Consider the following 10445-nt stretch of genomic DNA (forward strand, 5'->3'; position numbering starts at 1 on the left):
TGCAGATGTTGCCTTAAGGCCCCTCCCATTTTGGTGTATACTAATCGGTACATGAACATATTACAGGGGACACCACCCAAAGATACTCTCACGATTATATTACCAATTTGTAATGATCCATGCATTCCAGCAGTTACTTGGGAATTAAAAATTGTATTTCATCTTAAAGGGATAGTGCACCCAAAAATGAAAATTCAGCCATTATCTACTCACCCATATGCCGAGGGAGGCTCTGGTGAAGTTTTAGTGTCCTCACATCACTTGCAGAGATCCAAGGGGAGAGGAGGTAGCAACAACACGTTTTTCCAAACAACTTTTTATGTCGGGGCTTCAGGACACTTGGATCACTACGGACGAGCAGTATGGAGATATTTTGTGGTTTCAGTTATGTGTTTTTGGATGTTTTAATTTGGGGCGCCATCAGCCTCCATTAGGTGGAGTTGTGTTGCTACCTGCTCTCCCCTGGGATCTCTGGAAGTGATGTGAGGACTCTAAAACTTCACCTGAGCCTCCCTCTGCATATGGATGAGTAGATAATGGCTGAATTTTCATTTTTGGGTGCACTATCCCTTTAATGTCATTCTCACTTTCCCCAAACCTGGCTACTTCCATTTATGACTTCCTTGAGTTCCCAGAAAGCCTTACAACAATCCCCTTAAGCAGTAAGCAGTGATTAACAACCTGATCTTTACAATACCCTGACACTGTACAATTTAAAAATGTCAGCTTATCAGTGCTACCTGGAAGACAAATTATGTATGTAGACACAGTTTATGACAACGTGATCTCACAGAGATATCGAAATTACCGTGACCTCTGTACACGCATTACATGGTGCCATGTATTGTCTTGGCAGCACGGATGGGTCTAGGTACCAACACTACTTGGTTAGGTTTATAAAAAGATCATGTTAAAATGACCACACCTGTTACATACAGGCATGTAAGTACATTGCGTTTCAGTTTCACATGGGACACAAGCAGCAGTCTCCCAGGTGGAAGTCTGATGTTTGTTGAGCCATCCACCATCATGAACTCCTCCCAATGAGGAATTTCTTGCTCTTTAAACTTCCTGTGGGGTGGTGACATTAACCACCACCCACTGCATGACGTTGTTCCACCAGAGAATTCGTGTGACCACAGTCAGTTCTTATTACAAAGTCGTGGAATACCGGCACTTTGCTAGTGACTTTGGTGTCAGACATCTGACGTCAAAAGCCATCTTTCGAGGTGGTATGATACGAGGCCAGGCAGCATCAATATTAAGTGTGGCCAGATGTAAGCTTTCACGTTGTTATGATACATCGCGGGTTGGCGAAATGGCACCTGTCGTGGTGGTACGATAGGTAGAAACGCTGCCAGCAACCATGTAATATAAGGAGCTGTAAAGTCCCAATAGGGCAGGTGGGAGGGTTGGTGGATGGGTCCAACAAACCCTGGACTTTCACCTGGGAGACTGGTGTCTTCATGTAAAAATGTAGAGCCAAACCATGACGGGTTTTTTCTTAACCTAACCATGTGCTTTTGTTGAGGTCCCTGCATTTGTTGCTAATGTAGCTGTTGCGAAAGTTCAGTTAGGAAGACTTTTTATGCTCAGACTTAAAGTTTTCTTTCCCACTCTGCCATTCACTCCTTGCACATGTGCTTATTCACTGTCTCTAGGTGTCATTGTTCGGGTCTGTCAATTGAGTCATCAGCTGTTTTTCAGCTAAACCACAATCAACCAATAGCACAGCGACACACCCTTTCTGTTAGGCTGACCAAACGTCCTCTTTTGCCCGGACATGTCCACTTGTCACGTCCAGGGCGTCGGGGGGGTGTTTATAAATTGATGATAATTTCCTTGTGTGTGTGTGTGTGTGTTAGAGTGCGGCACAGGCCGCATATTTCTGTCTGAACCCGACAGTCATTCTGTTTTGTTATGTCAAAACCGAACCGAGTCCAACATTATTTAATTACTAAAGCACTGAGTTTGTGTCACACAGTTGTTATGGTTACAGGCTATTTAACAGGCCGGGCGTGCGCCGTGGGTGCTCCACGGAGAGGGAGACCTCCGTGTTTGACACGGGAGCGGGTGGCGGGAGGTACGATGCTTCCAGCGAGGGGAGAGGGAGAAATATAACAAAATAAGATAAAATAGGAAAAACCTGTCTCCCTCTTTTATTTTATTTTCAGCATTTAATCAAGGCGGAGGCGGGCAGCGGAAGGTCCGAGACTTCCAGCGAGGGGAGAGGTAGAAACAAACAGCCAATGTCTGTGTGTGTTATGTTCAGGTGTTGTCACGTAAATAACAGTGCCCAAGCAATAAACAGGACAGACAATAGGATTTATTTATTTTTACACTACATTTTCACTGAAAGCTGACCGAATCCGACCCGAGCCCGAATACAATTTATACATTTTTGACCGAACCTGGCCTGACCTGTCGGATACCGACAGGTCCTGTTGGGCTCGGATCGGGTAGCCACACTCTAGTGTGTGTGTGTGTCCCCTATCTATAGGGGCCTATCTGAATTTCTGTCTTTGAGAGATATTATTTTGTAATATAACTGAATTTTCTATCCATACATATAAACTTTAAATATATTAAAGTTATAAGGCATCTTTGAGTAAACTGCGAGTATCATTTAAGTAGGCTATGTCGTGGCCGGGCTGAGTGTCCTCTTTTTTGGAAATCAAAATATGGTCATCCTACTTTCTGTCAGCCTATCATCTTACACCACCACCACTATCAGCGTCTAGAGCGCCAAAGGCTTAAGTTAAATCTTAATCTGCACAAATCATCTCTTAACCTGTACACTCATATTAATGGAACTGGAGTCTAAATAAAAAGATTGATTGATTGATTGATTGATTGATATTCTGTATTAAATATTATCTTTACTTCAGTCTTCTGTCTCTCCTGATTGAAATGCTTTTGTTGCCTAAACCTAACTATGTGCTTTCGTTGACATCCCACCATGGGTAGCACATCCTGGAACGTTAACATACCTAGTACGTAATATGTAGACGTGAAAGGCCACTGACAAAGCAGCAACATGTGACAACTTGGGATGAGAATGTGCTGGGTGACCACCACAACAAACAATCCTAACGGACTTTCCATTGGCACGTCATTTCAACACAATATGTGCCACCACTGTGTAATTTAACTCCTGGTCTCACAGAAGTTAAACCACAAACATATCTTTGGAATTTCTGTACAGCAGTGTCATGCCACTTTGGCCAACATACATGCTGATACTGATATGTCTGAAATAATCATCTCATATATTGGCCGATTCAGTTTATTAGCTCTACTTGTTAAAATAGCCAAGACACCACCAGCTGTGACAGGCTAAATGCAGAGGACACACCTCTTACCAACACCTCGTGCTGCAATCAAGTGTCTGTGAAAAATTAGTTTGCAAGTTGAATCTGAAAGTAATGGACAAATGGGTTGATGTCACAGTAATAAAGAGTGATGAGAGGTATTTTCTAGCTGAAAAAATAAAGTGAATGACTTGTAGCTTAACTGGACTCTTGCCCAATTTCTGCTTCTTTGGGTGGAGAAAGTCAAGAACGCACTGTACTGTATCAGCAGTAGTGTTTTTTATTTAAACATTCACTACAATGTTTATTTGTCTTGAGAAATTCCATCAAGCAGCTCTCTGTTAATGGACGGACCTTTGAGCATGGCTTGGGAAAAAAAGAGGCTGCAGTGCACTGAGGAAGCAGTTTGCATCAATACAATCCTTGTAGTTAATTGCTTGTTTCAGTGGATCTCAGATATTTAGCCAAGGACTGCAAAATAGTGAGCCATCTGGCTGCGGACCTCATCAGCCTCTCCTCTTTGCTTCACTAAGATTTCATTTAATCTGCTTTAAGCTGCTTGTTTAAAAGTGGTGGAATAATTGGTAGGAAGGGAACCAATGAAGTAATGATACACCCATTCTCTCCTCACGCTAACTGGTAAATGAAATGAATCCACTCCTGATTCTGCTGTTGCCAGCCTGAGAGGAGCCCGCAAGGTCACTACAGACCCCACTTGGAGGAAACTCCTCGGTTTAATTACGTTTAAGCTTTTTGTTGAGGCTCAACAATTTGGTGCTCAAAGGCACAACAGGATAAACACGTCGGCTCAAACCTGTAACCCCCACAGAGCTGAGAGAGCACAGGGCACCGGCCTGCTGCTCTCTGAGACACGTCACATTGTTTGAATGCAGAAGTATGTCTCTCATTATCTGAATTAGATAAGATATAGATGCTCCGTGAAGGCAGTGCATGAGGTACCCATGGGCGAGATATTTGACCTCTGTTTGGTATATGAGTCACACAGATAAGTGCTTTCATGCGGACATCATGGCTAATTTGATATGTTCACATCAGGGCTGCTCATGCCAGAGATGACATCAGTACACTTTGCAGAGGGACGCCGCATGAGAAAGTCAGTGTGACTGATGGCTGTCGTCCTCTGCGCTTTTACAGATGAAATATCGGGGGGTAATAGCAGAGTCATGATGATCCAATTCGCATTAACTGTCTGCAGCCAGGATACTAAATCCCATTGCACAAAACAGTCCTTCAAAAATCATTAGGTTTAATTCATTTCCCCACACATATCATTTGGATGACAGATCTACTCGGAATATGTGCACTCACATGGATCACTCTTTCAGGAAATGCTTGCCAGACTTGGAAGACAACTAAGTGAGTCACTCTGTGTGTATTTTGCCATCCCAGTGTGTTGTTTGCACTCCGTGCCCCTCAAAGTATCACTGGGCTGTCATATGGTAAAACACACAATCCCAGTAACACACACACACACACACACACACACACAGTCGGAGCAATATAGGCTGTCCTGGGTTTCTCATGGGATCTGACTAGAGTGCAGCAGACACACAGACAGCCCAGTGAGCCAGACATGGAAAAGAGAGGGAAGGAGGATGGAAGAGTGCCAGAGGGAAAATACAGCCTTATCGTGTAGACAGCCCAGTGTTTCCAATCTGCAGAAAGTTTTATAAGTTAGCAGTAATGTGTAATTACACCACAGCTAGCCTAATTACCAGTCTGACAATGCAGAGAAAGAGCATTATTTCAGGGATAAGTGGCTGATGATATAAAGGTGACAGGCTGAGAGGTTTTAAAGGGCTTGTTCACCCACATTACAAAGAAAGTGTTTTTTCTTGCTTAATTCTTGTGGTGTCTGGCCACAGAAACTTTTGCTTTGTTACTCTCTTTTTTTTCACTATTTTCTTTAAAAAATAAATTTCCAGAAAATGTGTCACTGGTGACTCCACAGAACACACAGTCAACAGTTTTCACTGAAACCACTATAGACGTAGTGCCTGAAGAAATTGTTTGTGTGTTCCAGAGTATCTGACACATTGTTTCTGGAGAATGAAAAGAAATTTGTCAATGATTAAACTAGTACAAGCCAACTAGAGTGGTGCAGGGATGATTTTTTTTGTAGGAGAACATGAAAGTTAACATCGCCCTGGTTCCCTCAACAAAAAGTCAGTAGGATTTTACCACTGGATTCTGAATTACTGCAGAAAATAAACTCTGTGGCAAACAAAAATTCATGTCCTTCTCCAAGAGTTCATGTCACTCATTGTGCCTTTCTTGTCTCTGTATGGGGAACATAGTCCTCAGTGTAAAAGAGAGTCCAGAACAAGACTCTTCCTTCCTTCCCCGTGAGAGTAAGAGAAGTAGCTCATTGCATAAGTAGAACAGTGAGATACATACGCTCAAATGAATATAAAAAAGAGCGGCGCATGTACCGAGTCACTGGGCAATTCCCACAGCACGGTCCAAAAACCTAGAAAAAGAGAGTGACGACTACAAAGGACGATCGAAATCTTGTGTCGGGTGCTCGTGGAGAACGGGAAACAACAGGATCCACAGGAAAGCAATCCAGGCCCTGACGGAGACCTGCAGTGGTCGAAACATGTTAGCTCTTTTAATGACTTAGCCTCGACAATAAAGGCGTTTTTCTATATTTTTTTTTGGAGTGCCTGGGTTGCCTTCCTTTCAAGAAGGTTATGATACTTACACATTTTATTCAGCAAGACAATCTTCACAAATAAACACTACTGTTACTACTTATTTTGAAGCGTGAATGCTAATGTCAGGCTATAAACGAACTAGTCTGCATCACAGTCGCATGACTTCAACGTCACCAACACAACACAACAAGGCTGTAAAGCCGTTTTCGGCTTGATAACATCCTGTCGTCTCATTTATCCACTTGTTAGCAACCACCAATTTTAAGAAATGCAAAATTTAAGATTGGAGTGTTTACTAGGGTTGAGACAAATACTCAGATTAAATGAGTATCAGCTACAGATAACGTACTTTATATGAATACGAGTATGACATGAGTAAATGTGTCAAAATCTGTACTCCTGATGTGGGGACATCCTCATTTGGGTACCTGTGTTCAATCTCTTGCTCTTTTGATCAAAAATGACCTGTAGTTCAATTCTGAGATTGTTGTATAAGAATAGTTTTCTGCTAAATAATAAATATAGCAACTTCTGACCAACCAGTATCAATTTCAGGCTTAAAATAACCACTTCAGATTAGGACACACCCACTTTCAGTCCAACCTCCGCCCATTCCAAGTACAGATGCACATACAGATAATTTAGATGGTGAAACAGATACAGAAACAGATACAGATAATGGTGTACTCGCTCATCCCGAGTTTTTACTGATGTATTTTATGTCGTAGAACAAAACGTGAAAGTCTCTTAAGCTTGTGTTAACCACAGACCTTATTTCAGGCATCAACCAAAAATCCATTAACCCACTAACTTCAAGATGAGGAAATCAGTAGTGCTTAAAGTGTTGTTTCAGGTTTTAGGACTAATTCCTGCACCACTCTATTAGGCTACATTCGTCTTCTTTAACTTAGACAGTTGAAGCCCTGGTATCACTCAGGCTGGCTGCTGTTCTACGTCTACTTTCATCTGTCTGAAACACTCCATATTCTAAGACAGATGTGTAACTAATATAGCACTTGCAGAAAATGACTTGCAAAATTAAAGAACAGTTAATGTATTAGCATTAGCTCCAACAGGTTTTACTAGCATACCCTGCAGACTATATCATCATAACTGTTGGTTTATCTCTTATCTGTGATATCCACATATGCCACTATATCCTCCAGTGTCATCTTTCTAACTCTGTAAGTGTTATTTCAACCTCTAAACTGTAAAGTCCTCTCTGTCCTGCTGTTGTTACAGGCATGTCTGGACTTGCCTCCTCTGAAGAGGTGGTGGGATAAAACCCCCAAAGGTCTTGGGCTTGTGGGAAATTGTGTTCTTGGTAAAGGCTGGAAAATGCATCAAATGTGAGAGGAGAAAACATTTTTTTAATCCTTATATAGACATACAGCTGGAGCCACATGATACACAGCACTGACGAAGCATGTTGAGTGTTACTGAGTGGTACTGGGCAAGGTTATGTTCGAAGGTTGGATTTGTAGTCATTTGTGTTGTTACAAATGTCACTGTGATTTTAAATCAGTTTGGCTTTCTGTTTGACTCATTTGGGAACCCACACAGATCTGATGCTTTCATCTACCTGTTTTTCATGCCTTCAGTGGATGTTAAAGTCACACGCTTCATAAACATTACAATTTTTTCTCTTAGGTTGCTCTCAGACTTAGAGTCGTCTCGTTTGGTCTGAATCAGGGACTAATTTTGTCACAAAGTTGTATAATTGCCTAGAGTTGGTTCGTGTTCTCATGGCAGCATCTACACCAGATCAAACACTGCATGAGAAAACTGCTCTTGATTGGTCAGAATTTCCATGTGGGAAAAATCCAGGAAGTAAAGCAAACATTGAAGAAGAGTACACTTGCAAGATAAATGTGACACTTTCTAATGTCACAATGGAGGGACAACTACGCAGGTTGATTTTAGCGCTGCTCATCGTGGACTATATTGCTGTCATTGTTCATTTTAGTCAAACCATACAGTTTGAAAACGAGGCGCGGCTCCAACTAGAAAACAATGTTTTGATGCATTGGATGTGCTGAATGTGCATATTAAGGCAGTACAGGAGGAGGTGCACATTAATAATCCTCCAGGACTGTAACATGCTCATGTTTAACCCAAACAATGTGTCATGTGACTGCAGTTGCTTCACATCCAGGTCGGAACACCTTCTCACCACAAACCAACTGCACCAGAGTTCATTTGGAACCGGACTGAGACCACCTCTTCAAGAAGGTCTTGGTCTGGTTGTTTTGGTGCACACCTGAGTGTGATTGCTGTGTTCACACCTACACAAATGAGCCGCACTGAGGGGGAAAACAAACTTGAGTCTGATTGAACCAAACCAAACAGGGCAGGTGTGAAAGCACCCTAAGTCAGTTTCCATTGCACTTTGTTGCATTTTTTCTCCCCCGATACATCGACTTTTCCACCTCAGTGTAACATAAAAACCTTTTTGTGCTAGTTCAACTTTTTTTGTGAATTGTCATTTTTTTCTTTAAGTTTTTGTGCATAATTTCAAAATGTGCAAACGTTGTAAGGAAACACACTTACTGGCAAATTGTTTTCGTAACATGTACATAAAAGTTGATTATAGGCACTTTAAAGGCCAGCAAAAACTGAAAAATAAAGCTTGATCTTACTTTTTATTATGGTCCTTGTCTAGGCATAAAGAGCGAACTGCTTAGCAAGTATGCAAAGTATTATGAAGTGGTATCACATGGCTTATGTTCAAGGGCTGAATTTTTAAGCTGTTTTTTCATTTGAATTTGTTTTTTTGTACTTTCTGTACTGGAACAAAACTCTTCAGTGTGGCTTACTGTTCGGATTGAGGCAAAAATCTCAGCAACAGATGAACCTCAACAAAACTATTTGTAAGGCCAGGTATCATCACAAGGAAGCAATTTCTATATGTTTATTCATTTGTTATTTTAGTTAATCAACCCCTTTATGTGGTGATCTGTGTGTTGGGAGGATGACGCAAGTCCTGCCCTGACCAGTACCAGGCACCCATCTCTACCCATCAACCCCCAGTTCACTTTCCTCCCCCCACAAACACCCCAGCAGGGGGGTGATGATGTGCATGCTGGGCCACTGACGTGGGATGAGATAACTCACATCTGGAGCCACAAACAGGGTCTCCACTTAGCTTTCACTGGAGTCACTAAGGCTGGAGAGAGGACAAAAAAAACCCACTTGTGTCTGCTGCACAGCTTATATCCTCTGAGAAAACCTCTCCATCTAGTCTGCTACACTGGGCCTCTCCTTATTCATTGTTCAGTGGGTGAGCAGAGCAGTGGTTCAGTTAACAAGAGGCAGAAAGGGAACATTGAAACTGACCAAAACCACAGGATCGCAGCACGTCTGTAAAGTCTTTCCTATCAAAACTAAAACGGAATTCCAAAATAGCTGAGGGTGACGATAACATGTTTATTCAACTAAAACCTGCAAACCTTTTGGTGCCGGTGGCTTTGTACAGATGGTATGGTATGTATGCAAAAGTTATGATTTAGTTTGAAGTGCACGCCACTGAGTCTCCATTATCGCTCACTCACACACTTCAGCATGCACACAAACATACTGAACGACATCCATCCTTCCCAGAAGAGACATTAGCAGTATGATTCGCTCAGTGGGGGCCAACAGGCGTGAGAGATGGATGAGCGACAGCAGTTGATGGAGAGTACACACACACACACACAGTGCAGACATGGTTGGGATTCCTCAGCAGGTTCCCTCCCTCTCTTGACATGTTGCTCAGGGATAAGGAACTCTCTTCCTCCACCCTGAGGACTCACAGCAGCCACTGTTAGCTTTCCACTGAACCCTTCCAGTGACTAATTATAGTGTCAGCCTATCTGCACCCATTCCTACACCCAGCTGTTCCACATACTCTCTGGCTTTTGCCAATAGCAAAGAAAACTTTACTCTTACTGTATGCAGGAAACAAGGCAAAACTCATATTTCTTACTTACTTCTTACTTTATTTTAATGGATGGGTTGTAGGAGAGGAGCAGGAGCCGATGGCATGAGAAGCACTTCTGATAATGTTACATAAATCCCATTGCACTTAAAAAGGCTTACCTGTGTGTCCTGCTCCGAGGGATATTATCAGGAGTTCTTGGCAAATGTTCTTGGCAAACCTGAGAGGAACTGACCTGAAGAGAGAGAAATAAAATTGAAGGCGAATAAATAAGTGTAGCCCTTTATTTCACAGTCCACTAATTACCTGGTATTGACTAGGAAACTAGATGGTACCAAACTATAGCTATTTGGAAAGTACCAAAAGAACTGGCTATTAAGTACAATAGTAAATAGTAAGCATTGCTTAGTAAGTTTGGAAACCCACCAGGAAACTACACGGATCAGGGAAACCTTGGGTCCTGGCATTCAGGTGGATGCCATTTGACATGCACCACCCACCCACACATGACAATGTGCCATGCCAAAAACTGCGTAG

General features: G+C 42.2%; 1 protein-coding gene across 1 annotated transcript in view; it reads right to left on the reverse strand.

The window, feature by feature from the left end:
- jcada (junctional cadherin 5 associated a) overlaps positions 1-10141 on the reverse strand; it is a 44172-nt gene extending 34031 nt beyond the window's left edge. Inside the window, exon 1 of the mRNA XM_033638926.2 lies at positions 10070-10141. The gene's annotated coding sequence lies outside the window, so the exon portion shown is untranslated. The remainder of the gene's footprint in view (positions 1-10069) is intronic.
- Between the last annotated feature and the right edge of the window lie 304 nt (positions 10142-10445).

The sequence above is a fragment of the Epinephelus lanceolatus genome, chromosome 20 (genome assembly GCF_041903045.1).
Source record: "Epinephelus lanceolatus isolate andai-2023 chromosome 20, ASM4190304v1, whole genome shotgun sequence".
Classification (NCBI taxonomy): domain Eukaryota; kingdom Metazoa; phylum Chordata; class Actinopteri; order Perciformes; family Serranidae; genus Epinephelus; species Epinephelus lanceolatus.